This window comes from Nothoprocta perdicaria, unplaced genomic scaffold, assembly GCF_003342845.1.
Source record: "Nothoprocta perdicaria isolate Ctin4 unplaced genomic scaffold, notPer1 scaffold_5, whole genome shotgun sequence".
Lineage (NCBI taxonomy): Eukaryota > Metazoa > Chordata > Aves > Tinamiformes > Tinamidae > Nothoprocta > Nothoprocta perdicaria.
This window is the reverse complement of record NW_020455754.1, coordinates 5,424,988-5,442,900: the sequence shown is the minus strand read 5'-3', so window position 1 is coordinate 5,442,900 and position 17,913 is coordinate 5,424,988. Positions and strand designations below refer to the sequence as shown.

Genomic DNA, 17,913 nt, shown 5'->3' with positions numbered 1-17,913 from the left:
AAGAGAAAGGTCCAAGTATTTACATTTGACTGACACCCTTCAAATAGATAAACTATTCAGTCTATCACTGTTCAACAGATGTCTGAAGCCCTTTTTCACAAGATCATCCCATTTAAGCCGTCTTAAGGGGACCAGTAAACCCGACACCACATGCACACTTCTACAGAACTGAGCTGTGTCAGGTTTGCTGCACACACTCAATTGATAGGCATAGCACCCGTGTTATAGCTGGCCATGGACAGGTCTCACATCCACAGTCCATGCAAAACAGTGGTGGACCTCAGAAAAAGTAGCAAGAGCAGCCATATCAGAAACATAGTGATGAGACATTCAAGGACACCATAGAGCAGTCAGATTTGTCAACCAGCATCTCCAGAACTGGCTGAGGAAGAAGGGGTGTACATGGTCACACAGAGGAAACTCCTCTCGTCAACAGTGTGGAAAAGGCTATTGCAATGGAAATGCCGATAGCTGAGGGTTGCAGCACAAGTTGCCTGCTGTAGGCTACGAGGGTGGTCTCACATCTGGACTGGCCCCTACTCTGCCTGCTGGGGAAGAGCTTGTGGTGTGGTCCACATGGTAACCACCATGGTGTAACCACCAGCACAGGATGGAGACAAAATGCTCCTGGAGGCAGCATTTATACTGATAGCTAGGAGGCTAAAGGCCAGGACCAGCCTGGTAATACTCTCATAAATGCTCCCCATATGTACATGGGACCAATGCAGAGACATTGTAAGGTTCAGAAAACATGAAATCACGAAGAAAGCCTTGAATAGATGGATTCTGTATAGTAAGAATTTGAATATTAAATCCACATTAAAATGGATCAAGGCCACTGGCACAAAAAGGAGGTCTCAAAGTGAATATTGTGGAAAAGTCAACAGCTGTGACAAGGCAAGTGTTTTGGAAAAAGTCTCCAATGGAGAAATTATGAAAGTTTTACATCTTTAAAATGCTAGGACAGAAGCCAAAAAAGTCAGGAAAGAAACAGCAGACTGCATCCTTAATAGACAATATCCCACTTAGACTCAGGAAGTTCAAGAAGAGCATAAGACCATTTCATACATGCATTGCTAGCTAAGCTCCAGGGGTCTAAAAGTAAAATGGGCAAAAGCAATGCCCTGGTTTCAGTTCAGAATATTAACATAACCAGCATCTAAGAAACTTGGAAGGAAGATAAGCAGTGGGACATGGTAATGAGCAGCTACAAATTATACAGGAATGAGTAGGCTGTGCAGACAGAGGAGTGGGGCTACACATTAAGGGCAGCTTATCAGAGAGTATAACCAAGTTTACTGCATCAACAGGTGCAAAGAATCCCAAGGATTGCAGTCCCACGGCTGGACATTATGGTATTAGGGTTATGCTGTCATCCACCCATCCAGGTGGACAGGCAACAACTGTGAAATCCTCAAGGAGATGAAAGAGTCTGACGGAAACAGGAGGACACAAACACAACAACAACAGGAGACATCCATCTCCTTATCCACATGGGGTAAGTCACACAGCAGGATGGGAAGCAGTCCAAGAAAGTAAGTTCCTGCTCCTCCAATTAGGGAACCCTGAGGTGGAAAGCCCACTCTTCAGCAAGTCATGAGCAGCACTTGGGAGCCAGCAGGTTTGATTTCAACATGCAAACAGAGAACCCTTAATACACTAAAATTTCAAACTAAGCTTAAAAGGTGGTAGTTGCCTAGAAATCAGACCTTGTTCAGAGAAAATTGAAAAGGAAAAGACAGTAAGGAAGAATAGATCCAGGAGGTAGGAAGACCATGTGAAGAAACCATTAAATATGTACCTCCTAAGAGGAAAATAGATTTCTAAAAGGTAAAAGCTGTCCAAAGCATCAAAATACAAGAACAAAATATTAAAATATTGCCAAAACATGCCAAAAAATATTCTGAACTGATTATTTTTCAAGTCAGACAGTAACAACAAAACATTTAGTGCAAGATCACAGGGCAAGAGGAGCATCCAAGGAAGACAACACTACAGCAGGACAAACCTTCTTTACAATAAATTGAATACACCAGCAAGACAGTTGTGGCCAAGGGCTATTCCTCCACTAGTTCTAGATGAGCTCAAAAAGGCAAGTCACCCACCACAAGTTGTACATCAGTTTTGGAGGCAAGGAAGCAGGCTTGTATCGCCTCAATAACGCAGGAAGAGACACGGGGATAGAAATGGATTCTCACAGCGGTGGGAAGCCAGGGCACGGTGTTGGAAGGACACCCAAGTTCTGTTTTCTCTCTGTGAGGGTCTCCCCAAAGCATCTGGCACTGCAGCGACTGAGCAAGGAAACAGGGGATGAATTGCAGTATTGACAAGTGTAAATGGGAGAAAAAGCTACCAGCTATATTATATCTGCCTATCACAGCTCTCAATAATCACTGCTATGAAAAAATGTGAAGGTAACATGGGTAAGGCCACAGATTAATGTCAGCTCAGCATTCAGCAGCAATCAGAAAGGCTTATGGCATGATAGGAACTTGTCAGAAACAAGGAGGGAGAAACTAGGAGTGATTGCTATCTTCCTGCTGTGTGCTTGCTGGGTCAGCCACAGGGCTGCATCCTCTGCAGTTCCCACGTTCCGCCTGCCTTCCTCCTCCTCGCCACGGAGGGGAGGTGCAGAGCCAGAGAGGGCACAAAGCCCCTCTCCTGACTGCGGGAGTTGGAGACACTTTGCCCAGGGACAAGGCAAGTTTGCTGGATCCACTGCAGCAGAAAACAGACTGCAGAGGGAATGTGACAGAGCCCGTGCTGGTTGCCAGGAGTGGCCTGGAGAAAATGAGCAGGAGATCGCATTCAGTATTACTCACAGCACACGAAGGAAGGGATAACAAATGAAATTATCATATAGCAGGGCTAAAGCAAACAAAAGGAAGCTTCCCTTCCCATTCCTCCCCTTCCCAGCCTCTTCCTCCTCTCCCCTCTCCAGTAATTAAATTACAGAACTCATCGCCTCAGGATGTTGTGATATGTTTATGGCTAAACATATCAAAGGATTCTGAAGTCAATTAAACTCACTAGTCCATCTACAGCTACGAAACATGACGACCGAGTTGTGGCCTTTGGCCAGGAAGTTCTAAAGTCACCGGCTGCTAGAAGCAGGAAGGGTTTATCACAGGAAGCAGCACTTTGCACCTGCCTGTTTATCCCACTCTTCCCTCTGTATCCACACTGTCCTCTGGACATGGATGTCACGAGCTAGAGCCCGTGCAGTCACTCCAAGCCCACATGGACATACCCAACTCTGAGTACACGCCAGCTCTCATCTAGCAATCCGGACCATCCTTTAGCCCCTGTCCCAAACTGACCCCAAACTTCAGAGGAGACAGATCGCCAACATCTTGGGCTAGAGCTTTGGGCTCAGGAGATTCCCAGGACATGAAATCCCAACTCACACCCAGATGTCAGCCCTTTGTTTGGACACTGTGATTTACAGCCTAAGTGACACTTCCTCTTCTGTCTCCCTAACAATGACCAAACAAAAGCTGTAAACAAAGGCTGGCTCCAGATGTTCTTCTGCCGTCATTAGTGACCAGCTTGGCTAATGCTGTTTCATCAGTGCTTTGTCTCAGGGTGGCAAGCCAACATCAGCAAGCTGGGGACACTGACGGGCTCCCCCACCACGGGACATGACAAATTCCCAGGACACTCCTGCCCAACACTCACTGCAACAACAAGCATGGGGCTAAATTACTGCCCTTGACAGTGTTTGGTACGTGGAAAAACTTGTGCATGCTAATTACAGCAGTTGCTCCATAAAATCCACCTCAGCCGACCACATACAATCCCAGGGAACACAAAGTCTCAGCCCTGCCTCCCGGCAGCAGCAGCTTGGATGGAGGCCGCTGCTTCCTAGCTTTGAAGAGCCTCCGTGGGCTGACGTCGGAGGCATCCCACCCACTGCCTGCTCTATTCCTAGACATATCAGTTTCTATTTATTTTCCCACTGGCTGTTGTACCGGCGCAAGGACACAAGGTTGAGGACCAGAAAGGGCAGACACATGCAGTTCACCAAGCAGGTTTTTCTCCCTTTAAAGCTCAGTGTCCATATTTTGAGACAAAAAGCAGCAGATTTGCTTTGAGCACTTCTAAGGCTAGCAGTGAGAGTCCTAAAGCAGACCCAAACCCTTCTGTCTCATTTCATATTGGCTTGAAATTATCCCTTTGTCAAGTACCTGGGAGGGCTGAACCCCAACATCCACATGAGGCGCTGATGGGCTGGCACCTGGAAGCTGAAGCACAGCTTCAAAGGAGCCCAGCATCTTCTTTCTGCAGCCAACCCCACCACATGCTCAGGGATTGAATCCTGGTTGCTGTCTTGTGCCAGAGGTCAGGAACAGATGCACAGACCCAACTGGGATCCTACCAGGGAGATTCAGGCAATTTCTCACCTCGCCCACCCAGGAGTAGTTCACATCACCCCAGGAGATGCTCTAGCTCTCCTGTGGTTCCTCTTCTACCTGCTTTAGAAATTAAACCATGGAGTCCAAATACACCCCTAAAGAAAGGCAGCACAAGCACAGCCTACATCTTCTGAATTAATGTAGGCTGAGCTAACAGTCCTCCTGCTAGCTGGCTGCCTTGAACAAAGTCAACCTTTAAGAATTGCAACACCAAGCTGCAGCCTTGGGGATTTGCCTAATCACAAACATTTTTAACCAGAACAAGCTGCAAGAGCAGAACACTACCAATAAAAAGAATAAAGCAAGGTGAAGTATTCGACAGTTCTGTCAGGGAAGAGCTGATCAACTAACTTTCTCATGTAAAGAAAAGTGTCAGAAGAGAGGTCCACTTTCACTTCACTCCCAGGATGCCCAAGGATTTTCACATCCTTACATGGAAGACAGCTGCTGTACATGTCCTTACATCTCACAAGGATAGATTCCTTGTTTAAAAATAAATCAGTACAGCCTGGGCTACCTGCCAACAATTTTCCCCCAGTTTTCCCACATCCTACACTTTAAAGGCAGCTGGCGAGCTCCATCCTTGCTTATTCTTTGTTCTTTCTTTAATGATTGCCTATGTTATAGCTAAAACTGGTGTTGCTCCCCTCACCTTTGCCTTTACCTAGAGTTGTGGCTTCCTGCCTTGACTGTTTGCTCGACTTTGCATTGTACTGTGTTACCAACATTGATTCTGTATGCTCATTTTGGTACCTTCTCTCACAGGCATAACCATCAACCCTTTGCACATCAAGTCTTTCTAAAACCACTACGGAGCTTCAGCATCTCCACAAATGCAGAAAAATTAACAGTTCAGGGCCAGCTGGGACCAAACACTCAGTTATTCTTTGCATATGGTTCTCAGCCTCCAGGCTGATACTATTCTCTCAAAATTATGAAAAGAAACCCAAGGTTTGCAAACAAAGCACTCAAACATAACCTGCCTCTTGCACAATTTGGTTTCAAATCCGGAATTTCATTACTCCCTCTGTCTCCTATTTAGGGAGGTGTTCCCTTGCTGCACCTTGTTTCAAATCAGACTGAAATGTCTTCATGCCAGAGGCATGGCTCCCTGTGGCACTACTGCAAACAGAATCCTTTACAGTAAAAATAGTTCCCAAGAGTATGAAAGACACAGGAACCTGAAGAAAAGATGTGGGAAAGTCAGAACCGTTGGCCTACATAAATAACTAGACAGTGGAACAACACGGGAACACCCACAAAATTACTGTATCATGAATTTCATTTTTCACCTTTAACCTCAGCAGTTATCTGGGTGAAAAGATCCTTTGCTCTGTCTTACGGCAATCTGGCACTAGAGCTCAAAAATTTAGCCAGTCCATCCACACCAGGTCATCTTCTTTGCAGACGACAAGACACACTCGGCAAGCTGAGGATACAAGGAGCTCCTTAGCAAGAAAACAGAAGTGACCTGTCTTGGCCACAAGCCTGGCACCCCCAATTTTGAAATGCTTTGCTCCTTTGGATTCCATTTAGAAAATGGAAAATCTGTTCATTTTGAAATTAAGCTAAATTTTCCATTCATAAAGGCTAGGTTGATGCTCCCTGACCGGCTTTCCACATATAACACCAGGCACAACCCCTGTCCCTAGGGCAGACAAGTATTTGCCCTTGATACAACAGTTCAGCCAACACTTCAAGGGCTGTACACCAATTAATTCTTACAATAGCCTGAGAAAAGCTCATCTGAAAGCAGTATCCTTTCCTCATCATTTGAGCTATGGAGAAAGGAAAGATTTGTTATTGGCCACAGAATGAGTCAGGAGCTACAGCAAGACAAACTCATGGCATGTCCTGGAGAGGAGCCTGAGGTTCATTCCACCATCCCAGTTATTTCTCTGTACATGACTTCATTTTCTGCTGAGCCCAATAATAATGCTGAGGTCTGGAAGGGAGGGAAAGTTTACACTGCAGTTTTTTCACTCTGCTCCAGTAAAGACAGTTTAGTCTCTCTAGTGGGCACTTTAAGCTTTCACCAAAAGGAATTCCCAGTCTAAAAAGTCCAGTTTTGGCATTTCAGGTATACAGTAGCAGATTGGTCATTCAGACTCTTTGGGAACCCTTGCCTTCTCATTGCCCATCTGCAATCTCCCCCTAAGAAAGATCTCTGCAGGTCTGCCTATCCCAGGGCTAGCACATGACTAGCACATGGTTGGATTTTGCTCCTTCAGGATCTCTTGCCCCACAGTGAGTGCCCAAGCAGTGATTCCAATGACTAACTCTAAATAGGCTAAATGGGAATGCCCTAATGACATGGGGAGTTTCCAAGCAGCATAATCTTGGCAGTATCCATCATGCAGCACCTTGCCCACATCCTGTACCAGGCACCACAGGGCCCCAGACATGCCAGCTCTCAGGGTTATGGAGAGTAGGATCCTCACATGTGAACACTTATTCACTGGAGACAACTCTAGGAAATGGGCACACCCCACATTCAAACAAAGAATTTTACTTATTTAATTATCTTCTACCCAGTCAAGGTTCAAGGTAAGAGGACTTGCTGACAAAACAGCTTCTGCTTTGCTGCTCTTTGCTCACAGCAGTGCTGAGGGACCTACAAATGAGACCCACAACACTCTCATGCCATTTAACTTTGTATAATAGTTTTCTGCTGGAAAGGGGTGTTAATCTGGCTAGGCAGGATACAGCTGTCCAGGAGCAACAGCATTTTCTACAGAAAAGGAGGAAATTCGTTACCACCTGCTTGATCCCAGAGCTTTGGAGTGAAGGCACACACGGCAACAGCAAAACAGGGCTCAGTGGTGCAGCTTAAGCAATAAGGCTTTACTGAGCATGGAGCTAAGCATGCCCCAGGCAATAGTGGCCACATGAGTAATAACACATCCCAAGCAATAAAAGCGAGTCAACCCAGAGGAAGAGTTCCTCGTAGTTTTGAGTAGTCCATGTGCACTGTGTTGTTGTCCATAAAAATAAACATTTGACTGGTTTCTTGAAGCCTTGGAGAGCCCAAAAGCAGCTGTGAGGGCTGAATCCTCAGCAGGGTACAGGAGTCAAAGCAAAAAGATGTCTCCTCAGGAGCTATCACACACAGGATGGAGAAAAAAAGTCTTGGTAGACAAGACATTTATATCTGTTTGACCCTTGCAAAACAGGTTCCCAGACTGTTCCCTGCTTGGAGGAGTGTGGTGGACAATCTATCAAGGCAGCTTGATTCTTCCTGGGGAAAGGATCAGAGCAGAGAGACTACATGTAACCTGTGTGAGCAACACATTTAGAGCCCATGCTGATGGCCAGAGCAGATGTGACAAGAGGCACCTCATCTGCATCCCGATGCAAGGGATAAGCAGTAGGTCCATGCAAGGACCAGGCTGCCGACCACAGTGCCACCTCCTGGCTTGCCATCACAGCTCCGCATGCAGAACTAGGGAAAGATACCTGAACCTCCTCCAGATGCTACCAAGGCCATGTAGCCTTCTTCCGTGCCAGGCTGCTCCTGCTCCCAGGAGGCTATTTATTTTCTCCCACTCAAATCACTTGATCTTCTTGCCAAAACCCAGCCCACTCCAGGAGGCATTGGCTGTCTAGATATTGCAGTCCAGTCAAAGGCTGCAGCTCATCTCCACGCTACTGCAAGGCCAGGTAGCCCTGAACTTGGTCTTCACTTGCCTTTTCTCCAAAACTCCAGAGGTCCACAGCTTTGCCCATCCCCACATTATCCCTTTGTCCCATCTTCCAGCTCCCCAGATGCCACATTTGCTGCCCAAACCATCTCCAGAGGCTAACTCCCTCACCAGCTCTCCCTACATCCACCCTCAAGGGTACAGAACCAGGAAAACCACAAAGGTCTGCCTGCAGGCTGCTCTGCAGGGACCATAAGCTGTGGAGAAATGGGGTGATGGAGAGCAGACTTGCACCACCCTAGCCACCTCCCAGCAGCTCTGCACCGTGAGAGCAAGACAGATTCCACAAGAGGCAGCAGATAAAAACCTGGCCTATCTCAACATGCTCTGTCCATCCAGAGCAAGTTTTGAGTCCTCTAGCCTCATTTAGGACAGCACTAGATACCTTCTCTGAGGTGCTGGTATCAGCTCTTCTCCTGGCTGGCAGGTTTTCTTCATCCCATTACACAAGATCTATCTTGCCCTGTCCACCGCTTTAGCGGGACAGGAGGTATTTTCCAGAAGCCTTTGGTCAGCACATATGCCCTGGACACACAGCATGTTTGCACCATGCACAGCACCTGGAGAGCTTGTGCCCCAAGGATCTGGGTGTAGACCTTCCAGAACACTCTGCTTCAGACTCAGAGTTGGCCACTTCATGGTGCCACCACAGCTCTCCTTTCCTAAAGGCAGGGCACCTTGTCATTGCTAGGCCTCTCCACCACGCTCAGCCTGCTGGCAGGTGCAGCTGAGCAAACATTGCCTCCTTCTTCAGTTTGTTGAGCAACCACAAGTGGGAGGACACACACCCAGGCTGAACAATTCCAGCACTGCCACCCCCATCCACCATGGCTTACACACGTCGCCAAACACATTCTTGCTTTGGGTGCACTGGTTCTCACACCCCTCCCTGGGAGGGCGCCCGGTTGCACAACCCTACATGCTGCCTGCCCTGCTCTGCCTCTGTTTTCCCCCCATGCTGAACCCGGAACCAGATTTCACTCATTGCAAAATGTGTTGGTCCCTTTCATCCACAGAGCTCAGTCCCAAGAAAACAGCAGGATGAGGCTGCCATTACAGCAAGAGCCACGCTGTGCCCTGCCAGGTTGTCCGTGCCACTGCAAGCCCGTTTCAAAGAGCAGGAGCACAATTTAGACCAGGACTTAGTGAGGAGGGAAAAACCCTGGTGTTACAACTGCCATTCACGGATCCCTCTAATCCCTGTACTTGAGGGCTTCTGAGCACAGGTTGAGCTGCAAAGCTCCTGACATTTGAATGACAGAAGGTTTAAGGCTCATGGTGCCTTCTCAGCACAGCCTTTACCTCCACATGACACATCTAGCTTTTGCAATCATGGCTAGCATTCACCTGCCCTATTTCAACTTCAAAGCACTTTGCAAGCATTAACCAATTAATCCTCTCACCACCCTCACAGAGAGATGAGCATTTTTATTTTTATCCATTTCCCCATCAGCGAGAAGGAGAGAGTTAAGTGCCTCTCACAAAGCCATCCTTCACTGACTACCCAGCAGAGCGCTGTGACTCCCAGCCCCAGGCTGAGGCCATTAGATGAGCACAGGACACCTGGAACCACAGAAATGCTGCAGCCACAGCTGCCTGAGCAGAGCTGTCACCAACTGCGGCTGTTTTACTCCATGCCCTGTATGAAACGAGGTGCCTTCTTGGGCATCTTCTCTTCATCATTCCAGTCAATGACCTGGAAGGAATATAATCCAAAACATAAGTGACAGAGCAGGCCACCAGCATGGAGCAGCAGGGATCAGCTGGTTACCCAAGGGCAGGCAGCAATAAGTACTCTTAAGAGGCCAACAAGGGCTAGCACTTTGTCAGTACGTGTTGGCCAGTGGAGGTCTCCACCAACTTTGACAAGACTGAAACTAGATAGACACACAAAGCATAACATAAGCAGTTAGCAGTGCTCAACTCTTGCAGAGCGCTGGGACAGACTGTCTCACAGTGCATCCTGCACTCAAAATTGCACTTTTTCTTCCTTCCAGAAGGATTTTCTTCAGCTCAATCAGGACTAGGGAATGCCATAAGCCAAGGCAGAGCTGGAAAGGGTCCCAGTCTCTAAATTAGAGTGTGCAGGAAGGTAGTTTGTCACACCAGCATGGCCCTGGCTCACCCAGAAGGGACCTACAGACACATTCCAGCTCTTTCTACAACAGCTTGGGATGCACCAGGCAAGGGAGCAATCTCCCAGCTCCCTTTCACTTCAATAGAAATCTCTGTCTCTGGGGTTTCTCTTTGAAAATGAGAGTGAAAGGTTTTTAGTACTTTTGCAACAGCACAGACCCACAGCAGGAGGACCTGCTTCCCTCCATGCTGCTCCAGCAATAGGGAAGAATCCACCGCTACGGGCTCAGGGGAACTGGTGCATTTTTCCTCCTTTCCAAGGGCCTCATCTCATTGCTAATCACTAACATTCAGGCATTTCCATTCATCCCGAGGTCCCCAAATGCTTTCTAAATACTGTGAGGATGGCAGGATCAAAGCCTTTTGTGTGGAAAGGGGAAACCATTAAGCTATGTACATCAGCATCCAATCAATAGCAGAAAATTTAGATTAATCCAGCATCTCACTGAAGGAGAAGAACTTCAGGCAGATAAGATGCAATTCTCCAACTACAGTTCTTGGAAGCAGTAGGGGTAGAAACTTTATATCTTTTAGAAGTAAATCACCATCCCAGGGGATTAGTTATCAGCATCAAGAATCACTCTGAATACATATTTAAACCAGTACATAGAGCTTGCCATTAAATGTCTTGCTAAGCACAGACCTGAAACCACACTAGCACCATCAGACACCAGAACTGCCCACCCACGCAGGGGCTGTGCCAAGAGTTTGGTTGTAAAGTTGCCTGCAAAGGGAAGCAAAGCTTGGGCTCCCCCAGTTGTGGGCCCTACAGAAGCACCAGGAGGTGCCAGCAGTGCCTCTGGCTCAGCAGACAGTGCCACCTGCTGACACCCTGTCCCTCCCCTCTGTCCCCAGGAGCCAGGTCTCCCAGTGGGGACCCCACAACAGAAGACACCCAAGGCTGCAGCATTTGCAGCTTGGAGGAATGATGGCCAACAAGACCACCATTTGGGGACCCTGTCATCCCCATGCACCAGCTACAACACCCAAACCACTGTCGCTGCGTTCTCCTGCAAATCCTGTACCCCCAAGGGGGAGGCCAACAGTGACGGCAAAGAGCTGTAGGTAATATCACCATGAGAAACCCATCCCAGGTCATCTCTCACTTCATAGGAGCCAAAGGTAGTAGCTCAGCAGCTCAGCTTACTTCAGAGACAAACATGTCACCCAAAGACAGAGTCCTCCCAGCAGGGCAGATAACCCCTCACACACCCCAGCCTTCCCTCAGGCCAGTGCAGAGTTTCCAGCTCCTGTCTCTCCTCCACAAAGCAATCGTAACAAGAGTTTTGAACCTCACTGCTGGTTTGCAGACCAGCTTGGCGTATTGCGTTCATCCTCATCACAGGTATCAGCCATCCTGTGCTTAAATTGACTTCCTTGCTTGCTCAGTTCTTGACAGGGCTCCTCTGACCTCCTTGATACATATACACCCACATAATGAGTTTATCCACTAGCCAAAGCATCTACAAGGCCTCCCCTGGCCAATGTTTTAGCAAAGCTTTTGTGAACACTAAGAGGAAAAAAGTGTTCTCAGACTTAGCCAAACACTTAAGTATCACGTTAGTTAAATCCCCAAAGCAGCAGTAATTCTGCATGATGCGCTCAGCAACTCCAGCTCCTTAAGCCATTCCCTTCATGCATGGGTGTGCAGGATAGATGTCAATCTTCTGTGCCATCTTGGCCAACGCTGTCAGCAGAGCACAGAATTTGTTGCCCCATATAGAGCCTGATTTTTAGGGAGTAGTTGGATATAGGCTCCTGCAGTGGGACACAGCAGCTAGCGATCTCCAGATGCACTTTCATCTTCCCTTCCCTGGTTGCATCCCCAGCTGTAATTCCTTTGCTTAGATATCTATCCCATGTGTTGCCAGCCCAGCAGCATTCGGGAATGAGCAGGGAAACTGCCCCCACCCTACTCACGCACCCCAATTAGATGGGGCATTTGGATTTGGGCAACGCATCCATGCGGTCAATAAAGCTTTGCTCATGTCTGAAAGTTTTGGCTTGACCCTACATTGATGTAACACTCCACACAAAAGGAACGTCCTAGGAACTTCTCCAGGTAGCATTTACAGCACAGGATAAAACAAAAGCAGCACAGAACAAATCCACCTCTTGGGCAACAGCACCGGCAAGTAACCCAGCCAGGTATGGGTCAGCTTTTGTCAAGATTCTTTATCATATTTACAAACTTACAAACCTTTAATTCACTCATCTTTTAGCCATGTATATTTGGAAATTAGAAACTACCCCTCCCACCTCCAGGGGGAAAAAAAAAGAGAAATAAAAAAATTCTATTTCATAGGCTTATTATTCCTGAATAATAATTATCATTTCTGAACTTATTCTTCTGCTAATTGGCCAACAAGATTCTAGCATAGATTTTAATTTCATTTTTTGACCAGTAGTTCAACTTGTATGTGCTTTGTTTAACAAGAGTGAGTCCAATGAGCTTATTAAGACAGATGATTTAACCTTTTTTTCCATAAACCAGTCTAAATTAGAAAAGGAAGAATCTCCAGGAGAAGAACTTCTTCACATCTGAACTACCATTATGACTAATTATTTAAACTGCAGCAGTTACAACAAGCCCTAGGACCATTGTGCTAGACCCTAGATTTTGCACTCATTAAACTATAACGCCCTTGTTCAGGCTCTATAAAGAGAGGAGACAAAAGGCAAGAAAACATTATTCTCACTGGGAATTAATTGACCAGCCTAAGTAAATGCCAATACTGAGATGTGCACATAAATTTTAATATAAAAGATGACTATTAATGTCTGTAGGACTGTGTTATCCTGTTGGTCTCTATAAACACATCGGCTCACTTCTCACAACTCTTGTTTACAAGGCATACCCCCAAAACTCTCCTCTCCATCCCCACCACCTCCTCTTCTCTGAGTCTAGAGATAATTAAATCTCTGACTTCAGCTCTCTGGCTTTGAAAGTCTCCACTATAATGTAAAACCTTCCAATATTGTTACATGGCAGCATTTTCCCCACAAACACTCACTTTTGCCTCTACCCACAGCTCAGAAATCAACAGCCCCCAGGAACATGACCTAGAGAGAAGGCTACAAGAAGGAGCTCTCCTGCAAAAGCAGTCACCACGTGTCCGCAACCTGCTCATACACAGCACTGACTCTATGGGAGAGACACCCAAGGATTTAGCCAAGATCATTAGGAAATCAAGGTGCCCAGACCGTTCCACTGCTACCTAACCATTTGGTATTCAGCTTGAGATTGCGGCCAGTCCCTGCATGCCTTCAAGAGGGCACCACCACCAAATACTACAGAGATTTGGCTAAGTACATTTGTAAAAGTGAAAGGACTCTGGATACCAGAAATCCCTTCTCAAAGACTTAGTCTAACCAGAAATAACAGCAACCCACACTTATAAATAAAAAAAATAGCAACTTTGTTTTTTTAATTTATTTTTAAGCTAAGCCTACCTCTCTGCATGAGTCACTGACAAACAGAAATCAGCTCAGTTACCAGCACAGCAGGTCACTCCAAAGAGCAGGCACACACCATCGCTGTGCTAACATTCACCAGTCCACAAGCAAAGAGAGCTACAGGTAAACCTCTGATACAAGAGCTCGCTCCTCTGAACCAGTGCAGAGAGGTCCCCCCTCTAGGTAGGGGATATGTATTTTAAAAGAACAAAAAAAAAAAAAAAACCCACACACACACACACTTTACATATCAGCTCTCAGACAAAGCCCTGAAGGATTAAGTCACCCTTAGAGCACCCTCCCTCAAGTCTACTTATTACAAAGAACTCATTTTCATTTAAGAAATAGCACACAACCTATAGAGCCCTTAGGGCCTAGACCAGCAGCTACTCTAGTATCTGCACCTACCCAGGGCAGCACATGAGGACACTTCCCACCTCGGTTCTTTGCTTCTCAGCCTCATCATCCACATCCCATAGCATTTGGAGAAAAAAGAAAGGATGCATCACACACCTTTATATCATCCAGAGGTGTCACATGCCTTGGGTCAGCTGAGCTTTGCCATGAAAAAGGTTCCCACTTTTCCTCCTTCTCTTTCTTACAGAAGAAGGAGTAGGAAGGTAGGTAGCACAGGAGAACCCAATTCAGTTAACAGAATTAATAGCAATTAAGCCCTGATTGGAGGCACAGTTGAGTTCTTTAGGTTGGGGAAACAAGCTACACGTCATTACAACAAGATAAGAAGCAGGTGATATCAGATGCTTTCTATTTCAAGAAATTAAAAAACAGTTCTTTTTGTAAAACTCTCCCCCTCTCTTCTGATTAGAATTTGATCCACCTAAAACTAAGATCATAGATGGGAAAATTTTTCCATCCAGCCTGCTCTTGTCTTAGCCTTGCTCTTTGTACATGGGAACAATCCTCCCTGCATAAGGAAACCTCCTTCCTGCTTCCCAACACCTGTGGGAAAGAGCAGACCATTCACATGCGAAGCCCAATTTCCCTTTCATTGCCTTTATCCACGGGATTTGCTCATGACATCCAAAATCCAGCGTGCAGAGAGGCTTTGCAAAGAGGGAGTAATTCAAGCTACTCATGTTCTGGGTTGGTCCCGCTCTTGGCAAGTGCCCAGTGCTCTCCCAAAGCAATGTCCTTTCCTGCAGTCGGGAAGGGGATGTCACTTAGGTGATTTATGCCCTGGTACACTCTGTCATCACAGCACCCTACAGTAGTTATTTTAGCTGCCACTTCTCGCTCGTTGTGGTGTCCCTTAGTTATCATCCTGTTTGAGGGCTTTTAATGATCCCTGTTAACAGCACTTCATCTATTGCAATGGGGAAGTGCTGTAGGTTTTACTGAAACTTTCTCTGTAAGGAAAGAAAACATGGTACGTGTCCTAAGCAAATGCCCCTCAAGTGCTACACCTTCCTGCTTCTGCCAGGGTTCATTTTAGCCACCAGTCTCTTGGCTTGCTGAACTGGCAAGTCTGTACATCTCCAGACAGGCTGGAGCAGGCTCTGGCTGGCAATGTCCTAGGCCAGGCTAAAATCTCCGTGTGGTTTGGGAAAAGGTAGAGGCTCCTAGTGTTGGCGTAGAAACAAGACAACACTGATGCCCCGGGCAGTGATGTGGTAAGGTAACCCTAGGTCTAGAGGGGTGCTGTCATTGCTAAATGCAGTGAGAAACCTGGACATGGGCTCTCTGGGGAGAAGGTGCTCTGGATGGCAAGGATAGCCCTGCTGCAAGCTGGTCCTGCCTGCCAGGAGCTCTGCTCTGTGAGCCGCCTTGGCAAAGCCAGGATCAAAGATGATTGTTTTGTATCTGCCACAAACTTAGCTTTGCTGTTATTCTGCAACCAGAGGCGGCAGGCGTGAAACCACAAGTGTTTGCTTATCTTCTGGAGTGATGAGATCAGAGCACTGTGAAATATAAGCCATGCTTGACATACGCTTGACATGACACAAATTCCAGTCATTTCCAGTCTGAGGTGCTAAAAACGTAGACTATGACCTCCACATATCTACGCTAGACAGGGTTTCATCCACGGTCTTTCATGGACTTTCCTGGGAGTTTTCATCAATGCATGAGGCACAGGACAGCTCTTGCCTGATGCAATCAGGTGTTCAGCCCAGTTGCGTGGGGACTGGGTGAGATGAGAGTGTAAATTGCATGGATTTACACAGGCAGGCCCTTGTTATTTGCTGCTGCCCAGCATGTGATGCCATGAAGGAATGGACACAGCTGTGGCACAGGGTGACATTGTCCCTGCGCCAGGCACCTCCACCCAGCACGGCAGTGTCTCTCTGCAGCTGGCCCTCGAGATCCATCCTGAAGGGGCTGAGCACCTCTGGTGACAAGCAGAGCAGCTGCAGGGAGCCGGGGGACTTCCTCTCCATGAGCCTTGTTGCACCATGTGCGAGGTCCATGCCACGCGCTGCAGACACTGCAGCAGATGGAGCATCCGCTAAAGCAAAGGGAAAAGGAGGGCTGCCAGTGGGAAACACGGAGGTTGGTGCCTGCAATTCCTCTCCAGCCAGGGTGGGCTCAACAACTTAAAGCTGGCCAAATCCTCATCTAATGACTAGGATTTACTTTTGTCAAAGACTTGAATGTTTTGAAGTCCAGAGAAAGGCAAGAAGCAGCATGCTCTGCCAGTGCCTCAGGGAAATTGCAACAGTTAGCAGCGAAAAGCATTCAAAGATCACAAACCAGGCCCAGATGATCATGAATCACGACTTGGAAGCCACAAAGGGTCCTTAAGGCTCTTTGGAATAAGGGCATTTACCAACAAACTCGTTTGGAGTGGATCGCATTTTCCAGCCTCCTCATGAACCCTGAGAGAGGGAAGGGGCCAAAGCCAAAGCCAAGCTCCTCTCGCAGTCCCTGCTTCTTAGGATGCTAAAAGGGAGACGTTGCAACACGTGCTGTAAGCTCTGCAGCATGCGAGGTACCTGAGACTTCAATCAGAGCAAAATGTGCATCACGGTAAAACACATGAAGTATTGCTCTCAGGTGTCACCAGTATTTTAATCCCTGTTACAAATATCAGTATGCTAGAAGAGCCCAGAAGCAGTCGCACACAGGAGGACACACATGTCCCTCCAGCTCCCTGCGCAGCAGCTGCGTGCTGAGCTCCCCTGAGCCTTGCCAGCAGCGTCTGATGACCTTCCACTTAATATTCCTGGTGCTGAGGGGGATCGTGACCTCTGGAAATCGCTGCCTGAAGCCCACTTTGCCTAGAGGGAGCTCTGCAGATCAGCATGATGAAGGCACCAGCAAAGTCCAAGGTTTGGAGACCTGCCAGCTGAGTAGGCAGATGGGGCTGGTGTGAGCAGCAGCACGCGCTGTGGTCAGCTCCTGGCAGCGTCTCGCAGTGCTGGAGGAGGGAGATGCCCCAGCCCACACACTGGAGTTAGAAATAGGCTGGGTCTCTCCCTCTGTAAAGCACAGACGGCATAATTCGGTATGCAACATGCTCAATATTTCCTATGGGAACCTCAGCATAGCGTGGGAATCTCAGCTTGCCTTTTGCAATAAAAACAAATTTCTTGCTAAGGGAGGCTTGAAACTATGAGCCAGGGGCCTCCAGAAGCTTAGAAAGTAAGTAGGAAAGGAGGATTCTGGTGGGAATGAATATGGATAAGAAGAAAAAACAGACTGCAGGTGGCAGCTACTTCCTCAGGAAGGGTAAAACACCCAGAACTAAAGTCTGCTTGGGGAAAAGAAGTTCAGCAGTGAGTGGATTATTTCACCTCCAAAACCAGAGCAGAAGGAATACTCCTCATCAACAATGGGCTGAAGATGGTGCTTTCTCTGCAAAGGGCCTCACTTTCATGACCAGGCAAAAATTGTATACGGCATCAAAAATAATGTCACATTTATTAGGAAAGCGATTCCAATGCAGAGCTTACCAAGGGACATACGGAGCTGCCCACATGTAAAAATCAAAGGGAAACCCTTGACCGTAAGGCAGTATTTAGCCACTGTGTTCAAAGGCTCTCTAAATCAAAGACAAAATCCCTCTTTAATCAAGACCGTTGACCGAAGCAGAAAGCCGCCAGCAAAGTTTCCCATCACAGCAGGGCCACTGTGCAAGTGCTGCTGTGGATCCCATCCCCTCCAAAGCCTCTCTCCAAGCCTTCTGTTGCTGCCTGGCACGGGAGCTCCCAGAATGTCCCAAAAGCCCACTTTTGGGGGACAATAAT

At 47.3% G+C, this 17,913-nt stretch overlaps 1 protein-coding gene across 1 annotated transcript in view; it reads right to left on the bottom strand.

The window, feature by feature from the left end:
• Positions 1-14,235, bottom strand: part of LOC112954346 (serine protease inhibitor Kazal-type 5-like) — a 41,070-nt gene extending 26,835 nt beyond the window's left edge. Inside the window, exon 1 of the mRNA XM_026047521.1 lies at positions 14,222-14,235. The gene's annotated coding sequence lies outside the window, so the exon portion shown is untranslated. The remainder of the gene's footprint in view (positions 1-14,221) is intronic.
• Positions 14,236-17,913: the final 3,678 nt, after the last annotated feature.